A 19,006-nucleotide genomic window follows, 5' to 3' on the forward strand; every position below is an offset into this window, starting at 1 on the left:
TTAATTGATATGAACTTTAATTTCTTCTTTAAATATGCATCGTCGGTTCACATGAGGTCATAACGTCAAGCTTGAAGTTAAACGTCTTGAATTGGAAATAATGAAGAATTTCTTCTGTATCAAGTTAGTTTTGTCATGTTTCGGTTCCGTGGGGTTGGATTTGTGTTTGATTTTAGGTGTTCATGTTCCTTTTTGTCTGTGTTCAGTGTTTTGTGTTCCTTGTCTTTCCCCTCGTCTTGTTATGTGTAACCACCTTGTGTCTTACCCCAGGTGTGTTATGTCAAGTAATTGGCAAAGGTGTATTTAGTTTGCGGGGTTTGTTCAGTCAGTGTTTGTGCATTGTCTACGTTATGTGTGGAAGTTCGTGTGTCAAAGCCAAGTCGTCTTCATCACAGCCAAGTCATCGCCGCAGCCAAGTCATCGCCACTACACAGCAAGTCAAGGCCAATCAGGTCACGTCACGCTTGTTCCAGTCATGGGGACCAGTCTTGTCACGTCTTGTCCAGTCATGGCAACTAGTCTAGTCACGCCCCTCATGACAAGTTCCATTTTAGGAATCTTAGTAGTTACCTCTGACCTATACAGTATATTGGCATTTTTTCAAAGCTGAGTGTCTCAAGTGTCCTTTGATTAAATAAAGTAGTGTGCTGTGGATAATTTTAACCGGGCAACAAATCAACTTTCCCCATAAATATGAACGAGAATGTGATTAATCTGTTCAAGCACCCCAAAAAAAAAGTGTAATTCTCTAATTGTGGATTAGGGGGGGGGGGGGGGGGTCGTTTTGACTTCTGTTGGCATCTGATTCCATTTGTGTGCAGCATAACGCTAAATGCTGCATCACCAAGTTTGCTTTGAAAGCTGGGCTCCACTAATTGACGTCATCCACTCCTTCTCAGTGACAAAGCTCATTCAGAAGTCAAATTAAATAAAAGAATCAAAATAAAAACATTCGACTGAGCGCCAGCTCTTAGCTTGTAACGTGAGACATTTGTAAGTCGAGCCACTGCAGCTTGTCTGGCGTGAAGAGGGGGGGATGGTGAGATGTTCCCGATGCCCACTGGGATGTTCAAGGCTGGGCTAAAAGGCCTGACAGGGGGGCTTGAGAGGAAGCGAGGGAGGGGGATCAAGAGGATTGTTGCTGGTAATGGCTTCCCATGTTATTCCATCTTAAAAAAAAGGCCACCATCATAAAGCTGACCACCCACATCTTTTCACGCATCACTTTGTGCGTCACTTCGCTTTGGGGCCAAGCGCGCATACTCCTCTTGGCCCTGATCAATGGGAGGCCCGGATTCAGTCAAAAGACATGAATAGCCACCCACTGGAAGGGAAAGATGGAAAAACAACAACAAGCAAACACAAGCGCGTGCATAATCCTCTCTCAGATTTGCAAAACAAACGGAAAAAAATGTGACAGCTGCTATTCCTCAAGGCTGCTGTTCAAAAAGGGAGCTGACATGATTTGAAAAGATAATCTTCATCCATAAAATGGACTTGCGACTGACTTCTTCAATTATGGACACTTTATTGGGTACACCAGCATACCCGGACAGTATGTAACCCAGCAAGTATCCTTCGATGAAGTGTCACAGTGACACAGGACTTGGGATCAACAGTTAATCAAATTCATTGCAATTTGGTACAATGTCATTTTCAAATCATAACACCTGCTATCTGCCGGTCCTCCAGCAGGTTTGATTTATATATAGCGTTGAGATAAATGACTCCCTTAAATCATAAAATCTACATAATCCTCCCTAAAAGTTACCCAAATAGTCTTGGACTGAAATAGCACTAAAGAACTTTTCAACCTTAATAAAATATTTTCATAACTCTTTTGATGAAACATCGACTTAAAACTAGTTGAATGGTACCTTTGCCATGGCCTGAGGGGGTCTGTATCATTTTTATCGCACTAAACAACTTTGAGGAGGATGGTAGGAACACTGCCGCACAAAAAACTACAAATGTGCTGACTGCTTTATGGCATACGTCACTTCCCCCTCAATTTGAATGTCAACGTTGCAATGCGCTTGTCCTGATGGGAAATGTGGTCTTCTTTCAGGCATAACATTACCGCTTTTGTCCATAATCAACACAAACTGAAAGTTCCTTAGTGTTGCTTTAAGAAGTACTCCCAAAAATCTACTAAATACTAAATAAAAGTTATCCATATACTTTAACAACTAATGAAATAAATACTTTTTAAAACTATAATACTACCTTAAAGTCACCTAAATACTCGGAAATCTACTGAAATATTCTAAGTTACCTAAATACTCTTCAATTTACAGAAATATGGATCTTCTGAAATACACTATGTAAACGTTACCTAAACACTCTTAATATTAATAATAATAATAATATTAATAATAATAATAGATCATATTTATATAGAGCTTTTTTTGGACACTCAAAGACGCTTCACAATGGATACATTATTCGTAAAGAAACAGTCAATAATGCCTAGCGCCTTCTAGTGGTGAACTAATAATTTATTCATTGTAAATACCTTTTTCATAGTATGAAAAAAAAACATGCAGCGCATAAACATATATATAAATAAATAATCGCAGGTCTAGTAATCACTAATTATATTACATAGCTGTAGTCTCACCTTACTAGAGCTGCCATGTTTTGCCGCCATCTTCCTGCGACGGATGCCCAAAGGACAACTTCGCCAATATAGTTTAGCACTATAAGTACTTTCAAAGTCTACAAAATACTCCCGAAAAAATTATCTAATTACTCTTAAATTTAGGACATGCAACCAAAAAGTACCTCAATTGTAGATTGAATTCCGCAATTTCTTTGCACCCCACTAGAGGGAGCCCGTGTGACACCAGTGGTATTCGTACCACACTTTGAGATCCCGATAAAAAATAAATCACACTTGAATATGAACACGTGCGCTTCCAACTTACTTCTGGCAAACGTACGCCGCGCCAAATGAATTAGTGACGGAAGGACGTCTACGCAGGTGTGACTAGAATGAAATTACGATGCACAACAGATCCCAATAAAGCGGGAACGGCGACAAATAAAAGCACGGGGAAATTACGGCATCGGCGCTAGTTACGGCGCTCCGCGGGCGAGCTTGACATGCTTAAACGGCATAAGTGTAGACACAGTAAACTTTTATAGGAATATCTTTTTCCTCAGGCCTTGTTGTATTTGCCGTAAATTTCATGCCGGCTGCTATCTGGCCGCCGGTGCGGCGTGACAGGTGTCAGCGTTATCTGATGAGCGAGTCTTTGTGCGGCCTGTTATAATTAAAGGGCAGTCCTTAATGGGCCAAGCACCTCCTGGGTATTTCTAATAAATCGCTCGGACGTGACAACAGCTCATTTCTGAGGAGGAGGGTGCAAACACACGCTCTGCATGTCAATGTTTCTCATCAGATAACATATGTCATCACGCTCTCTATTGTACAGCCTTATTCTTATTATTAGATCACTCAAATGTGCACTCAATGTACTAATATGACTTCATGCTGCTCCAGGCCTCTCTGCTTGTAAATGCCTTACCCCTAATAGACACCTTGTATATACCTACCTACTCCCAGTAATTTTTTTCTGAAGCAACCCCCTTTTGCTCCCGGCTGTTTTACTGGATTTTGACTGATTTTGCAAAGCCCACAGAATATTGTGTTCTACTGCTATAAGCATATCAAAAGAAGGGGGAAAAAAGTATATTTCTACCTGTTTCAGTTTTGCAGCAATTAGCATTAGAATATAGCTAAGTTTCATCATTATTCACAAATCTGTTTAAAACCGTGGGGAAAAGCCATTTTGCAACATGGCCCGGGTTGATCTCTTATACTCTGCTGCCACCTGCTGGCCGTTTTTTGTAATAACTACAATTGCTTTAAGCCACTTTTTTCGTATCTGCATCCAAAACCTCAACAACATGAAAAACGTATAAATACGTTTTTGGGAGTAAATGGAAATGTGTTTTTTTATCAATGTTTTTGGGTTTGAATTAGTTAAATGACAGGGAAAATGAATTAAACGGAAATTAATTTAACAACCCTAATAAAGTGTCTTTCTCTTCAGATCAGAGGCTGCATCAAAGATTTCTGGATGCTCTAGCATAAAAAAAACAACTGCTTGCAGTTTTTGTAATAACTACCATTGCTTTAAGCCACCTCGTGTCAGAAGCTGCATCATAGCCTTCTGTTTTGCTCTAAAAAAAAAAAAAACATAAAAACGTATAAACACGTTTTTGGGAGTAAAGGGCACATTATAAAAAATATATTTACAAGTTTTGGGGTTTGAATGAGTTAAATGACAGGGAAAATAAATTAAACGGAAATTAATTAAACAACCCTGATAAAATGGCTTTCTCTTCAGTTCAGAGGCTGCATCAAACATTTCTGTATGCTCTAGCATAAAAAAATTAATTAAAAAAACAACTTATGTCTTTGGGACCATGATAATATTTAAAATAGAATGTATTTATACGATTTTAGGAGCAAATGAGTTAATTATGAAACGTCAATTCTTCTTAGATAACAAGGACATGATACAAACTCCACAAACATTTTGCGGAGGCAGTTTATAATCACTTTATACAAACATTGATAACAACAAGGCTGGGATAAAAATATTTTCATCATTAAATTTCAATTGAAAAAAAAAGGAAAAGAGATACTAAAATAGCCGATTCATGGTTTTATGAATCGATATCAGGCTCGAAAACGCAAATCAATTCAATATCGATTATTCAATATTTTTTTTAAACCCGGCCCTAATAATTTGGCATCCCAATGAAGTGCATCAGGATTCAATACCATCAACCTGCAGAGTTTCAATTTGTGTGTGCATGTCTTAGGGTACACGTGACGCACATGCGATGAATATTGATTGCAGCGGAAGTCGAGGCGCCAAGAAAGCTATTTATATCGGCCTGCACTCGCCGTAATGCACTGTACAAAGTGATTGATAGCAGCCATATTGGGTGATTGTGTGCCTTGACTGGCTGCAGCTCGCCAAAGTGATGAAATTACGACTCACACCAGCCCCAGAAATCATATGTGCTTCCTGGGACTGGTGTCTGATCCCCAACTTAACAATAATTAAATAAAGTCAGAGATGTCCAGTTGTTCATTTATGTAAATTACAAGAAGAATGTGTCTCTTCTATTTTCCTAATAGCAGATGAGGTCAGTGAGCTCTATCCGCTCTAATGAGGAAACTGGCCCGATCACGCCTCTAACGTGAGAGAAGTTCTGCCCTGCGATCCATACACACCAACCCCGGGCCCACTAAAACCCTCGTAGGGGGCGTGTTTAATGACCCGCGACGTATTAGACACGCAAAGTCGCTCAATTGAAGTGCAGGCGTAATACGGGCGTTTCGTGTCTATCCGCCTCCAGATGCTTTTTTTGGCACAACACAGTTGCCCTTGTCACACTTTTAACAAATTGCACAAATCAATTTCCATTAAGGACAGCGAAATTCCTCAATTTCTGCTGGCCGGGCCGAGCCCAGCGGAGCAATAATGCGATGTTCCATCAGTTCAGCGTGTCAGTGAAGGGTCTCGGGTGGATTCCGCGGGAGAATTAGTGCGCGGATTACTAGAATGGTCGCCTCGTGGTAGGGATCAACACCGACTCGACAACTTGGACGCCGGTTGCGCAACCATGAGATTTTTTTTTCTATTTAGTACGGCAATTAGCCCTTATTAGAATCTACACCGAATAAACTGTTATTTAGACTCAGCAAGAAATTATTTTTTCTAAAAATGCCCTGATTCCAAATGTGTGTGTGTTTTCCTTACTTTTACAGTTTGACTATAAGCTACTAGTTCGGCAAGTCTGTGCTACTATATATACGGGGATAGGGAACCCGTTAAAAAGAGCAAAACTAAAGTATTTTGTTTATCTGCTTTGTGGTAAACGGGAAATTTTTGTTATTACTTATTATTCAGACTGATTTGTTTAAAAAAAAAAAAAAAAGTGTAGTACCAGTGGGGGGAGTTAGGGGGGGTTAAGTTTTTTAAATTTCTTATTATTTAATTTTATAAAATTTTATTTTGGTGGGGTGAGAGAACTTTGTATATGGTATATATATATTATGTATGTTTTATTTATTTTTTTAAAAATAAAAAAAAAGAGCAAAACTTAAATTGTAAAACTATAATCCCAAAACACTATTATATATCCAAACTCACTTTACAGTATTATCATTAAAAAAATAAATAAATAATTAAAAATAAATGGCTTGATTTAGAAATTAATGCTAAAACATTGTGAGTCTTGCTTCCTTGACACCAATGACTACTTTCCTATTAGCCAGAGCTTTGCAATATTCCAGTCATTTTTACAAAACTGCTCGGATGCTTAATGGATGTCACTTGTTGCTAGGTAGAATTCGTGTGGATCATTCATAACCGGCCCCATCGGTCGAAGACGGAAAGTCGTATGCCTGCCTGTTTTGAACATAAAACCTATGACTGAATGTTATTCATATGTAAATTCAATACATATTTAACAAAGTGTGGGGGGGGGCTGGGGGAAGGGGTCGTCATGGCTCTATCACCATACGTTTATTGTGATTTTTATATGTATGGTATAAAAGTGTTTTTATACAAATATTTACAGTAATTGAAAAAGTTTGCATAGGTTGCATATGAGACGCACGCGAATGTGTTTCCATTTGATTTGGCCTACAACTGTTTTCCGTACAGATATTCACGACCGCGGTAAACCGACAATAGTTTAGACATTGAAGGCGTGCGGTGGAATACAAAGCCGACAGACTTGACACTGTCTTGAAAACGACAACAACAACAAAGCAAAAGTGCCCGGGGCTTGTTGGCCGGAGCCAACTCCACGCGATGCACTCTGCATTTTTTGTCTGTCCACATCACTGAACCTCAGACGAGCAACTTCGCTCCAACTGAGCGAGCATTTTTGTTTCAGTATTGATCGTTCGAATTTGGCGATTCAGAATTGACTTGCTCGTTACTGTGGCTAGTTTTGCGCAACAAGACGGATTAATTTGGATTAATATTTATTATTATAATTTTTTTATTTTGTTAATTTTTTTAAAATAATATTGATGAATGAATAATGAATTTAGACAGATTTAATGCTTACATGCTCGTTTCTACTGTCTATTTCCATGAATAGTTCGTTGATCATCCTAGCGCTGCAGCTACATGCTAGCAGCTAGCGAGACCACATACAACAGGGGTCAACAATGTGGGGCCCGCGGGCCACATGAGAAGCCCGAATGGCTGTTCTAAAAATAGCTCACCAGTGAAAGGACATTGTGATTTACTCAGAATGTTTTAGAAGTGATCATTTTTAAAAATGCAAAACACTAGGAAGATCCGTTATCGCTTGTTTTATACTTGCTAATTAGTGATTGCTTCCAAAATCCTGATTACGTAAAGACGCTTTATTTTCAAGCCTATCAATTATTTGCAATCGATATACCTAAAGACAATTTTGAGCCCTCCATTAGCAAGACGTCATACTCTGCTGTTGTTCGACTTCTAGTTTTCCGAATAAGATGGTATTTTATATGGTATAAGGATTTTTTTTTTGCAAGTCAAAATCTTATTATAATCGAAGCAAGAAAAATCTTCTTGTTGCTGACCTCTAAAACTCGGTCACACAAAAGGAAAATCCCCCCGAGGCATCCCAGAGGCATGTATACCGGAGGTGTGCAAGTTAACGTTGGAAGCAAAGAACGCCTCTGGCCCTTATTTTACCTCGAGAATCATAATAATAAGAAAAGTGCTATGTTTTAGGCCCGGTATGCTAATTATGGCACAGAATTGAGCCCTATAGAGGATTACAATCTTATTTGACGCTACGCCTTCTTGCATTAAACCCTCCATGCTGCTGTTCTTTTGATGTGACTGATATACCGAAGGCTCTAATTGGCCTGTCAGCATTGCTTTACAGACACGTGTAAAATAAATAAATAAAAATGCAGCCGAGGTCACCTGGTTTGTATTCACACAACTTCAATATATGTGCCTGCGTGCGTCTCAGCCATTTTAGTGGAAGCAAAAGAAATGACGCAAAGCTACCGTCAGTATCTGCAAACACTCGATGTCGCTTGACATTCCAAATGTATGTATGGGCAGCAAGCGCCATAACTCGCTCTCCGGCTATCGCTGATGCAAACATTAAGTATTATTGCACTCCAGTTAGTTAAAGCAAGTGAAGGTGTGCTTTTTTTTTTTGGGGGGGGGGGGGGGGGGGTTAACGCATTGTTACAATGTAGGGCTGCTCGATTATCGAAAAAAATTATAAACATGATTATTTTGGCCATAATTGAAATCCCGACTATTCAAACTTTTTAAACTTTAAAAATATTAAAAAACTAATTAAAAAAACATCAAAACACTGTAATTATGTAAGTTCCTTTTGGACCAAACAGAAGGTATCATATATATTTATAATAATCCTGGATTGGCTGGCAACTGTTCCGGGCAGCTGGGATAGGCTCCAGCAGACATGCTGTCACGAAAATGGATGGATATTTATAATTTTATACAACATATTTATTTATGCAGCACGTGCACTGTGCAGTAAGACGATTTTTGGGGTATAAAACAAGAAAATGTTTAAAGGGATACTTGACTCATTGAGCCATTTTCAGCAGTAAAAAGTTCATATTTTGTCCAGAATAAGTTTGATAACTTCATTATTTTTCTTCTACAGGTAAAAACTAATTTTTCCACTTGCTGTGGACTGACAGCACAGGTGATGTCATCTTCAGTCCACAGCAAGTGGATTTTTTGTTTATTTTAAGGTATTAATTCTACATGAAAAATGATGAAGTTACCAAATTCTTCGCTCAATGAGTCAAGTATTCCTTTAAACATAAAAACCAAATAAAAACTATTAAGACAAATAAAATTCTTTGAAACACTATATGCTACAATAAGTTCCTTTTGGATGAAACAAAATTTATTAAATTACTTATTTTAAAATAAAAAAAAAGGTGCAAAAGTATTAATATTTTTTAACGATTATGCTGATTTTGTAATTGTGGAGTGTGATAATTGATATGTATATATAATATGTGTCATTTAATTGTCACCGGATGATGATGATGATAATCCCAGATCGCTCCGTACCATTTGTAATGAAATTTAAATCGCTTCATACAGGACTAAAAAACACATTTTCCGCTGCAATAAAAAGGTGCACACAGGACACACCTGGGCTGTAATTCATACAACAATACGTCCGTGAACCTCTGCAGTGACTGTGGCTATGACTTCATCCATCATACCCGTCGTTTTTCACTTAATGAATACTGGGAAGGAGACATTTTGGTTTTGTTTCCTGACAGAGAAAATGAACGACGTACAAGAGACTGCTGACTTCAAATTATTGTGCACACTCAACGAGGACTTTTTTTGACATTAAAGACCACTGCAAATGTTCTTGGAGAGGCTTCATTTCCCTTCCTCTCCTCTTTTGATCATGAATCATATTTTTTTCCCACTACTGTGTAGTCTTCAAAAATTACGAATGTGTCAGGCTGAGTTGAAAAAAAAAACACATTTTCAATACAAATAGTGTATTTTTTTGATGTAACCAACTTTGGAAATGGCAGAGAAGAGGCGGCATCAAATCATCTGAAATGTTACTGTAACTTTTTTTTTTTTTCCACAAGGCAAAACTCAATATGAGTTTCTCACATCTCACCGATGCCAGGCTGCACTTGATCGTGCATACGATTACATCAAAAATGGGTCTCAAAGTCTTATTTTGGATCACGTCACGTCACCAGCAAAGTCGTTAACTTTAGTCAATTAGGCGTCGGCCTGCTGTGAGAACACGCACACACATATATATATTTTTTTTTTGCAACCTAACTTCTCTATTCTCTCGATAGTGCTCCATCTTGGGTTAGGGTTAGGGTTAGGGTTAGGGTTACCTAACCCTAGGCACAGGAAGCCTACCATTTTGGTTTGAAGTGGCCATTTTATTAGGGTTGGTAAATTAATTTCCATTTAATTAATTTTCCCTGTCATTGAACTCATTCAAACCCAAAAACTTTTTAATATATATATATATATATATACGAAAAAGTGGCTTAAAGCAATTGTAGTTATTACAAAAAACGGCCAGCAGGTGGCAGCAGACTATAAGAGATCAGCCAGGGCCATGTTGCAAAAAACTCTTTCGAATAATGATTCGAATAATGATGAAACTTAGCTACATTCTAATGCTAATTGCTGCAAAACGGAAACAAATACAAATGTTTTCTGAATTCCTGATGAAAGAAGAGACTCTAATCTTTCTTTTGGTAGGTACCATGTTTTTTTATAGCAATAGAACACAATATTCCTTGGGATTTGCAAAATCAGTCATAATCCAGTAAAACAGCCGGGAGTGAAGGGGGGTTGCTTCGGTGAAAATGACTGGGAGTGAATGAGTTTTAACAACACACTTGGCTTTGCCGGTTTCATTCGGAAAATGAAATTTGGTAGGCATGTCTGTATTGAGTTCAACCACAATTTCACCCGAAAGAAACAATTTCAAGCTCACAGAATGCAGCCATTTGGGACATTTTACACCCATGTATTCAAACTCATCTCAACTCGTTTCCCATAGCAACATAAAATTTGCTAGGCATGTCTATCCTGCTATTTTTGTTTGAAGCGGCAATTTTAGAGTCATTTTGGCAATTTCCGCCTCAAGTCCTTCAAAAACAATCTTGTCTTTGTCAGTTTCCCTGAACACTGTGAAATTTTGGACACGTGTATCATGTGTACAAAAAAGTTTCAAGATGCAATGCTGGAACAGAGAGTCAGCCATTTTGCTTTGAAGAGACCACTTTGTCGTCATTATCCTTCAAACACAATCTTATCTGAGCCAATATTCCCTGAGGAATATGAAATCTGGTAGGCAAGTCTATTATGAGTACCTGTACAAAAAAAACTCAAGAACAAATGTCTGAAAAGACACAGGAAGTCCATTTTGGTTTGTAACGGCTATTCAAAGGTGAGTTTGACCATTTTTTACTTCAAATTGACTTGTCTTCAAGACTTTGTCTGATTGCTGTGAAATTTGAACCCCATTTGGCATTTACTTGATAAATGGTGGATGTTGACTCGGGGGCAATTAATTAATGACTTGCCAAAAAACAAACCAAGCGCATCACAGCATGAAATTTGGTAGGCAAGAGTAATCATGAGTAGACCCACTATTTCCAAGTGTCCTTATAAAAATGACTTGTCTCTTAAGCAAATCTTTACAAAAAAACATTTACGTTTTCGACTCAAAGTTTGATGTATCACTATATGTAACTATATACAGCGCACCCTGGTGGTTTGGAGTGAATTGGTATCATAGTTTGTGGCGTATCTACGGTTTGAATTATCAATTGAATTGAATACAATTCTAGAGGCCGGAAACAATTAGAGAAGCGGAGGATTAATGCTAGCTAGCTAGCTCCCCAGTTAGCTTTTAAAACAAACTGTTAGCCAATTTCCTATCAAAACATGAAATCTGGTATGGAGTTCTACCATAAGTAGAACCATGAAGAAGTCTGAAGAGGCCATGCCCATTAATAAGTCAGCCATTTTGGTCTGAAGTAGACATTTTAGGGTTATTTTGACAATTGCTGGGGACCCTTTCAAAACAGACCTGACTTCTACAGATAGCTACCAAATTTAAAGCTTGATGGGCGGCACGACATTACAAATATTTTGAGTCATCACCACTAAGTGCGGGTGAAGCATGGTGACGAAGATGACTTGACAAAAAACACAACATTCTAATAATTCAACTCTAAAATGTTACTTTTAAGTCCAGTAACTTTCTTTTGAGTCGTTTGTTTAACACATTTCCCATTTTGGTGGTACTGCAGTCCATTCATGGCTGTTTGTGGCTTTAGTTGTTTTCTACACTTTTATGACATTTTAAATTGCCTGCAGAGTTAATTCATGTGGTGACTAAAAACGTTTCTAATTCCATCATTCTTTTCTTTGCCCAAATATTAACACACAATATAAACCCCTTAGAGGTTTCACTGTACCAGCATTACAATCTGTGCCTTATCTTAGAAGAAAAAAAATTATGGGAATTAATCAATCAATGCTCCCTGCTATGGTGTTACGCACCACAAGATACGAGGTAAATATTGTATGCACTAATTTGGTCCCAAATGTATCTCGAGTATCAATGCCTGTGAGGTAAGTGGCCAGAAAAATGAGAGCTGACTTATCAAGGGGAGGGGGAAAAAAGAAGAAGAAGAAAAAAAAAGAAAAAAAACATCTCAGCAGCCCATTTTTTCAAGGTGCCATGGCAACAGAACATTCAAAAGAATTTTGATGAGAACAGCAGGGAACAGCGGGCTGATTACAAGCGAGACCATTTGCTACTGCAATTGGAAGAGTGCTTGCGCACGCGGACGCATCATCTTCTATTCTTCGTGGCCATCGCTTGTGCAAATAGGTCCTGCTTGTGGACGGAGTCAACAGGCTAAGGAACCGCCGACGATATCTTGGCTTAAGGGGAAGATTGCGCGGCTCCAAAGCTCATTTCGCCACCAGATAGTTGTCACGGCGATGCCGGGTGGACGGCTCTCGGATTGACGGCGCGCCTTGACAAATCAGTGGGCGCGGACCCCCTTTTCCCGGATCTCAGTTTCAAAATCACACAAGAGAAAGTGGCAATCATCGTGTGTCGCTGCGGCTGTCTCTCACTCTCTCGGGCGGCCGCTCGCTCTTGGCAATCTCACTCTCCAGTGCTTGGCAAACACCCCGCGACCGCGACGGCAGGAAATGTTCAAGATTCATCCACATACACGTATGCGTCAACACCTTTTTTTTTTTTTTTTTCGCAATGAATGCACAGCTCTCACTTGAGGACGTATTATGGAAAATGTCCTTTTTAATTGCTTGTATATGAATACAGTAGTTGGGTCTCTCAAGAGTCTGCCCACCCCATGAAGCGTGAAATTACACAACCAAATAAAATTTTTGGGGGGGAACAGCCTGTCAGAAAATGTGTCATAAACTGGCGTTTTAAATGTGAGCCTAATTGCGACGTCATAATTGGGAAAATTACAGAAAAATGCTCAAAAATAGAGTTTCTTTGCCCATGACTTGGAAGCTAGGCTGTGTGAAGATCAGTTAATTTCTAGGGGTGTCAAAAGTAGTGCGTACATTTTTAATTAAAGTTTATGTTTTTAGTGAAAAAAAATTAATGCACGATTAATGAGCGCCCCTTACTTGGAAAGCCTGTACTGGAGGAATTCCAGTCGCAACACAGACACGTCCACGTCAAAATTTAGTCGTAATAAATGTAATAATAATGCATATATTTGTGACGACTGAAGTCAAGTCGTATTTTACAATTTAAATAAAATGTGCAGAATTTCACTAGTAGTACTACATGTTAAAGATTCGATAGCTCTTAATATGAAAAGAAAATGCACTGAGCTGTCAACACCATCTTACAAATGCAATTATGTCATCTAGTGGCAGAAAAATTATCTCAACGCAAATTTTTTAACAGTACAGTACATCTTTTTTTAATTTTAACTAAATGTTATGAATTATTATGCAATTACTGTATCAATGCCATATTTATATTAATTTAACATTGTTTCCACTTTTAACATTGACAAAAATAAAATTTGCGATTACTTGTGAGTTAACTATTGAAATCATGCGATAAATAAATAAATCAGGTTTGCTCCGAATGTCAGAATACCCGTTATCAGAATTCCAATAACGTATGCATCTCCCACATTTAGCGAACGTTCTTAACGAATTTAAACGCACACTGGCCAGAAATCAACATTCGCGAGCTTCACAAATGTTCGCCCCTCAGTGTGATGCATGCTCAGTTTTATGATGCCTTGCTACATCTGTTGCTGCACTGTTAATTTTCAAGCCGTTGCTTAATTAATTAAAAAGGTCAAACAAAATAGATGCTAATCAGTGTAAGCATTAAGCTAGCAGACTGATGTGGTTGTTTTACATACACAAGGCGTAATTGTCACAGTTTTATGTTTAGTTTGTCAGTAAACTTCAACTAGGAGTGGCAATAAACAGTCAGAAGCCTCTTTTTTTTTTTTTAAGAAGAATAGTTCAGTATTTGCTCAAATGTTACATACCCGTGGTGTGAAGTGAGTTGATCTGCGTTCACTGCCACCTTACAGGGTTACTATCTTCAGTCTACCCTCACAATTAAGTCAAAGCAAAAACAAACAAAAAAAAAACTCGGTTGAACTTGTATCACTTGTATCTTGAAGCAACACCTTTTTTTTTTATCCTTGGGGTATCTGGACAAAAGCATGCGATTAACATTTTAACAAGACACCGGGGAGCTGTTTTAATTTGTTAGAAATGGCCTGATGGCTCCTTCCAAAGCTGTGCGGCTCGTTTCCAATGCAGACTCCGCAACATAACGATAACTGATTTTAATTTCACTTAAGATGAGCCCGTTGATAAAGCGCACAAATCATTACTTCTAATCCCCGTGAAAGCAAAAAGGATTACATCGGATTTGGCCCCGCTCCACTGTGTCCATAGAGGGTTCTTATCTTCTCCAGAGTCTCTGATACAATTGTTTCCTATCGAAGCAGGAACCTCGTTCCTTTTCAGTCATATCAGAAATAAAAAGGTCAAATAAGTAAGGAAGAGTCTTCAAACTTTGGGGTGGGATTGTCATTGTAATAGTAAGAACCTAATTCATTTTAGCTACTTGTCAAACTGTCACTTTCAGGGCAAGATTGTAGATCTGAAAGAATATCGGACTCAAGATGGCAAAGTGAAATAAAGACATAAGGTCTAATATTTTTCAATTGAGATTCTTCTTAGAGATTCTATTTAGTTTGTTTGTTACAGCAAGAAGCTAATTTATTTCACTGATATCAAACTGTGAAGGATGATTTATCAATTTACTAGCAAGAACACTGAAGTTTAAAAAAAAAAAAAAAAGAATGACTGCGTAAAAGCCAAAGTATAATTTTGAAGTCAAAGCAAGAACCCATATTTTCAAGAACAAAATTGGCTGAAAAGATTTGTCAAGATGGTTGAGTCATCTGAAGTCAGAAGGTTGAGTCTTTAACACTTGGGTGGGAGCATAAAAATCGATAACAAACAACAGGGGCCCCACAATTGAACCCTGTGGAACACCATACGTTCCATTAAACATGTGGATTCATATTGCACATGCTGGTACATGTTTGATGACAGTAAGTTCTATCGTTGTGGCCTTCTTCAGTACATGCTCTATGAATTGAACTGAATGATTTATTTTCCTCATATCTCATTAATGAACACATGACAGTCTACCTACAGTATGTGCCTTTTATGACATCTCGTAAATATGCATCTCTCATTGCCGATCAATAGTGTTTGACGCCTCCATTATGAGCCATCATCACAAGGTAAGTGCTGCTAACGAGAGTTTTCCCACCTCTCGCCTGTTTTAATTACGAAGGGCAATAATTGCAGTGCAGCGAGATGAGTAAGCTATTGATGTAATGTGGCTGAGACCGCTACGCATATTCTACAAAATATACAAAGATATAACGACAGGTTGAAACCCCAAAGCAAATTCTAATATTTCTTTTATGAAATTGTATTAATTTATTTCCAACAATCTATTCTCTTCATTTTGTATATCCTCTCTGGGTCACAATGCTTCCGGTTCATTTAGTGGTCGTTCGATTTTGGTGTCCAATCATATTTCAGCCTCTGTGTGTTGCCATGTCAATTTAATCTGCCCAGGGCCTTCAACTATATTATCAATGGAACGGTTTTAACCAACCAGTTCTTTGGGCCCTGTGAGGACGAATTTGAAATGTTGATTGGTTGGTCAGTGGTCACAACAAAACTCATTCGCATCGCTGTTTGGAATTATGTATTTCATTTCTTTATATTTTTGACACAATCAGAGAACTATTGATTCTCAACCGTTCCAGATGTACACAGGATATTTTTAGTGCTGTTGTAATACATTTTTGTGTAGTATTGATGGTTTCTATAATTGCTACGTGATAGCGGTGATATTAAAAGGTGGATTAGGTCGAGCAAATCCCCACCGCAGGCACAGGTACCTAATGCGCGGCCCGCCACTGCAGTAGACGCAATAATTCAAGGCATAATCTTATCAAAACGACAAGCGGGAATCCCAAAGCAGCCTGGCAGGTGAGCGCAATTGTAAGCTTGTCATCAGCTGATGCCATGAAGCGGAATTTCAGGGCTGCGTAGAATAGATGAGCGATAAGTGCAACGGCGCCGGTGGGTAAAGGTCAGACGAGAGCCCAGAGCCGCCCCCGAGTGAAGCTAACGAAGTATGTGTGTTATCAGTGCAGCGGGCTTAAAATGAGTCGCCATCTAAAAGGTTTGCACGGCTCGCTCTGTCGGGGCATGTAGGTAAATGTTAAAGCGGGGCCGAATCACAGAGGAATGCTTCCGGGGTGGAGCGGGCCACTCGACTTCCCGGGGTAGAAGCGGAGTCGTGCATTACTCGTGACTAATGGTGCGACTTTCAATCAAAGCCAACAGTTCAGCGGTGTAGATATGTTAGTGCAGGGATGAGCAACATCAATGCTGGAGACATTATTATTATTATTTTTTTTTTATTAAGTGCTACTGGGTGGAGCCACATCGAACCACACACTTGCAGCCTGTGATCACAATCTGAGCGGCCCTTTCATTAATTTTCCCCAAAAATGTTTGGGTTTGTTTTAACAAAAAACAAAAACTCTTAAATTTATGAAGATTGAGAAGTATTTTCTCCAAAATAAAAAACAATTAAAAAAAACACTTTTAAAAACGCTGATAAACATTCAATATAATTTTCTTACCCCACAAAAACATTAATGGAAATAAATAAATGCAAGTAAATGGGGGGGGCTTGAAAAAAAAAATTAAGATGAAAAAATATTGAGGGAAAGTTAAATATAGTTTTAAGTTGTAATATCACCATTCAACAGTCATAGCGTAGTTGTCCTTCCACATGGCCCTATACTGCCCTGTACTAAAATGTAAGTGGGCCTATTAATTTTTGGTGGATTTGGAATGATATGCAGGACAAACATAATAGAATATTAACATTTTAAATGACTTGATGTTTGTGAAAAAATGCACAAAATGAATTCTAGTACTTCAAGTTGGTTTGCTGCTTTGTGCCGTACTTGAATGCCGTTTGGTCATTTTTATGCACGAGAGTCCTTTGAATTGGCCAAACTATCCACCAGTATTTAAGTTGCTGTTTGTTGTGTATTCATGCGCCTGTTTGCTGAGTCACCCCCCCATTTATACTGTGCTCCTCTCTTACAGAAGCATATTCTTGGGCTATTTTTCCCCCTCCCCATTCCTTGTGTTTTTCCTTTTTCATCTGAGGAGCCGCTTCCTGCTCTCTCTTTGACGCTTTGTAACTAATTGCACTTTGTGGTTCAATGACAACATAGCTAATCTGAGCTATTCTGATTCGGAATAAAGGGTGCAAAGGTCCATTCATCACTGCCCATATCGGCAGTCACCTATCGGAAACCATGTGTTATGTCATTAGCTTCCCTTCACAGCCAGGCCATTGTTTTGTTTGTGCACTTTGCAAGTTAAGCTGACTGAAAACTCGCAAGCAGCTGTTCCTGCACCGCTCATAATTGGAATGTTGAACAGCGCGCCTCCAGAGGAAGAAAAAAAAGAAAGAAAAAAGAAAAAGAGAGCCAGGATGACTGTACGCTCTCCGCAGTAGCAACGCTTTATCCATAAATCCCCCCCGTTTGACAAGAGTGTTGCAGGTTAAACAGCTGTCATCGCTTCCGCACCTCCAACCTGAAAATGCACACTGGAGTGGCGCCTTGGGCACAGGCTGCTCTGCAGCTTCAATACATGACCGAAAAGCAGCTCTGGCCGGTCGCCCGTTTTTATTCTTCGACTGCTGTCATTCTAAGCAGGGCATGTGATAGAGCCCCTTCGCTCTGATACCTCATTAATTTCCCCCGGGGTAATCAATCAATATTCAATAGCCGGCGTTTTGGACCAACCCGCTTTCTCAGGCCGATAGTGTGAGAGCTGCAAAATGGCTCCTGTTAGGCGAGATGAGGATGAGGTGTGACCTTGTTTTCATACTGGGAGATAAACCAAGTGTGTTGCTTTAAAAAATGAATTCACCCAGGGAACAGCGGACACATTATTAGGTACACTACACCATCGAATGACATCATCCAGTGCAAGAAGCTGCAGCCTGGATTCTGCCTTTGCAAACAGAACGAGACTGGCAATCAGTAGAGCGCGCACCTCTGCCAAGTCTCAGCTCTTCCAAATCAGCACCAATTAGTGCACTTTCCGGCATATGCCAGCATTTCGCATGCAGATTGCACAGGAGGAAAAAAAAAAAATCATCCAAAATGGTTCATGTGCCAATGCACATTTTACATGCTTTTTTTTTTCATAAAAAATTATAACGTTTTACTGCTAAAAATGTCCCAATGAGTCAAGTGTCCCTTTAAAAGTCACAAAGAGGTGACGAGCTTACCTGTCAAGCAGAAATGTTGCTACTTCTGAGTCACCTCTGAATCCTCCCAGCTGCCTGCAGTTCTCGTCACGCTGCTTGTGATCATTTGCTGTTGGCACAAGAGTGATGAGCATTTATACTTCTGCAAAACAAAATAGCAGCAACGGAAAGGCTGTGTAGAACTGCAGCGCACGATACAGAAATGTGTTTTAATATTGCGTCTTTGTCATATGGCTTGATAAGGTAAACAAAATGTTAGAAAAGCTCCTCACCATGATGCAGTGCACGGTATTGTTGGCAATGACAAAAAAAGTGCATTCGCTTCATTATATCCAGTTGCTGTTAAAATGGATGTCGATTGTGCTGGTGTACCTAATCAAGTGTCCAAATGGCACAATTTCGCAGAACACTTTGAACAACATGAAGAACACTCACTATGGTCATGTTTCTGAAATTAGAATAGTGTAGGATGAAATAAAAAAAAAAGGGGGGGGGCGACTTTTACAAAGCAAAAAGGTGATGAATAGCGCTAAGGACGTTT

At 39.0% G+C, this 19,006-nt stretch overlaps 1 protein-coding gene across 1 annotated transcript in view; it reads right to left on the bottom strand.

Annotated features, from left to right (window-relative positions):
- lrfn1 (leucine rich repeat and fibronectin type III domain containing 1) overlaps window positions 1–18,555 on the bottom strand; it is a 167,551-nt gene extending 148,996 nt beyond the window's left edge. Inside the window, exon 1 of the mRNA XM_086081140.1 lies at window positions 18,487–18,555. The gene's annotated coding sequence lies outside the window, so the exon portion shown is untranslated. The remainder of the gene's footprint in view (window positions 1–18,486) is intronic.
- Window positions 18,556–19,006: the final 451 nt, after the last annotated feature.

Source organism: Leptonotus elevatus, chromosome 7 (genome assembly GCF_054856555.1).
Source record: "Leptonotus elevatus isolate MCC_2025b chromosome 7, RoL_Lele_1.0, whole genome shotgun sequence".
Lineage (NCBI taxonomy): Eukaryota > Metazoa > Chordata > Actinopteri > Syngnathiformes > Syngnathidae > Leptonotus > Leptonotus elevatus.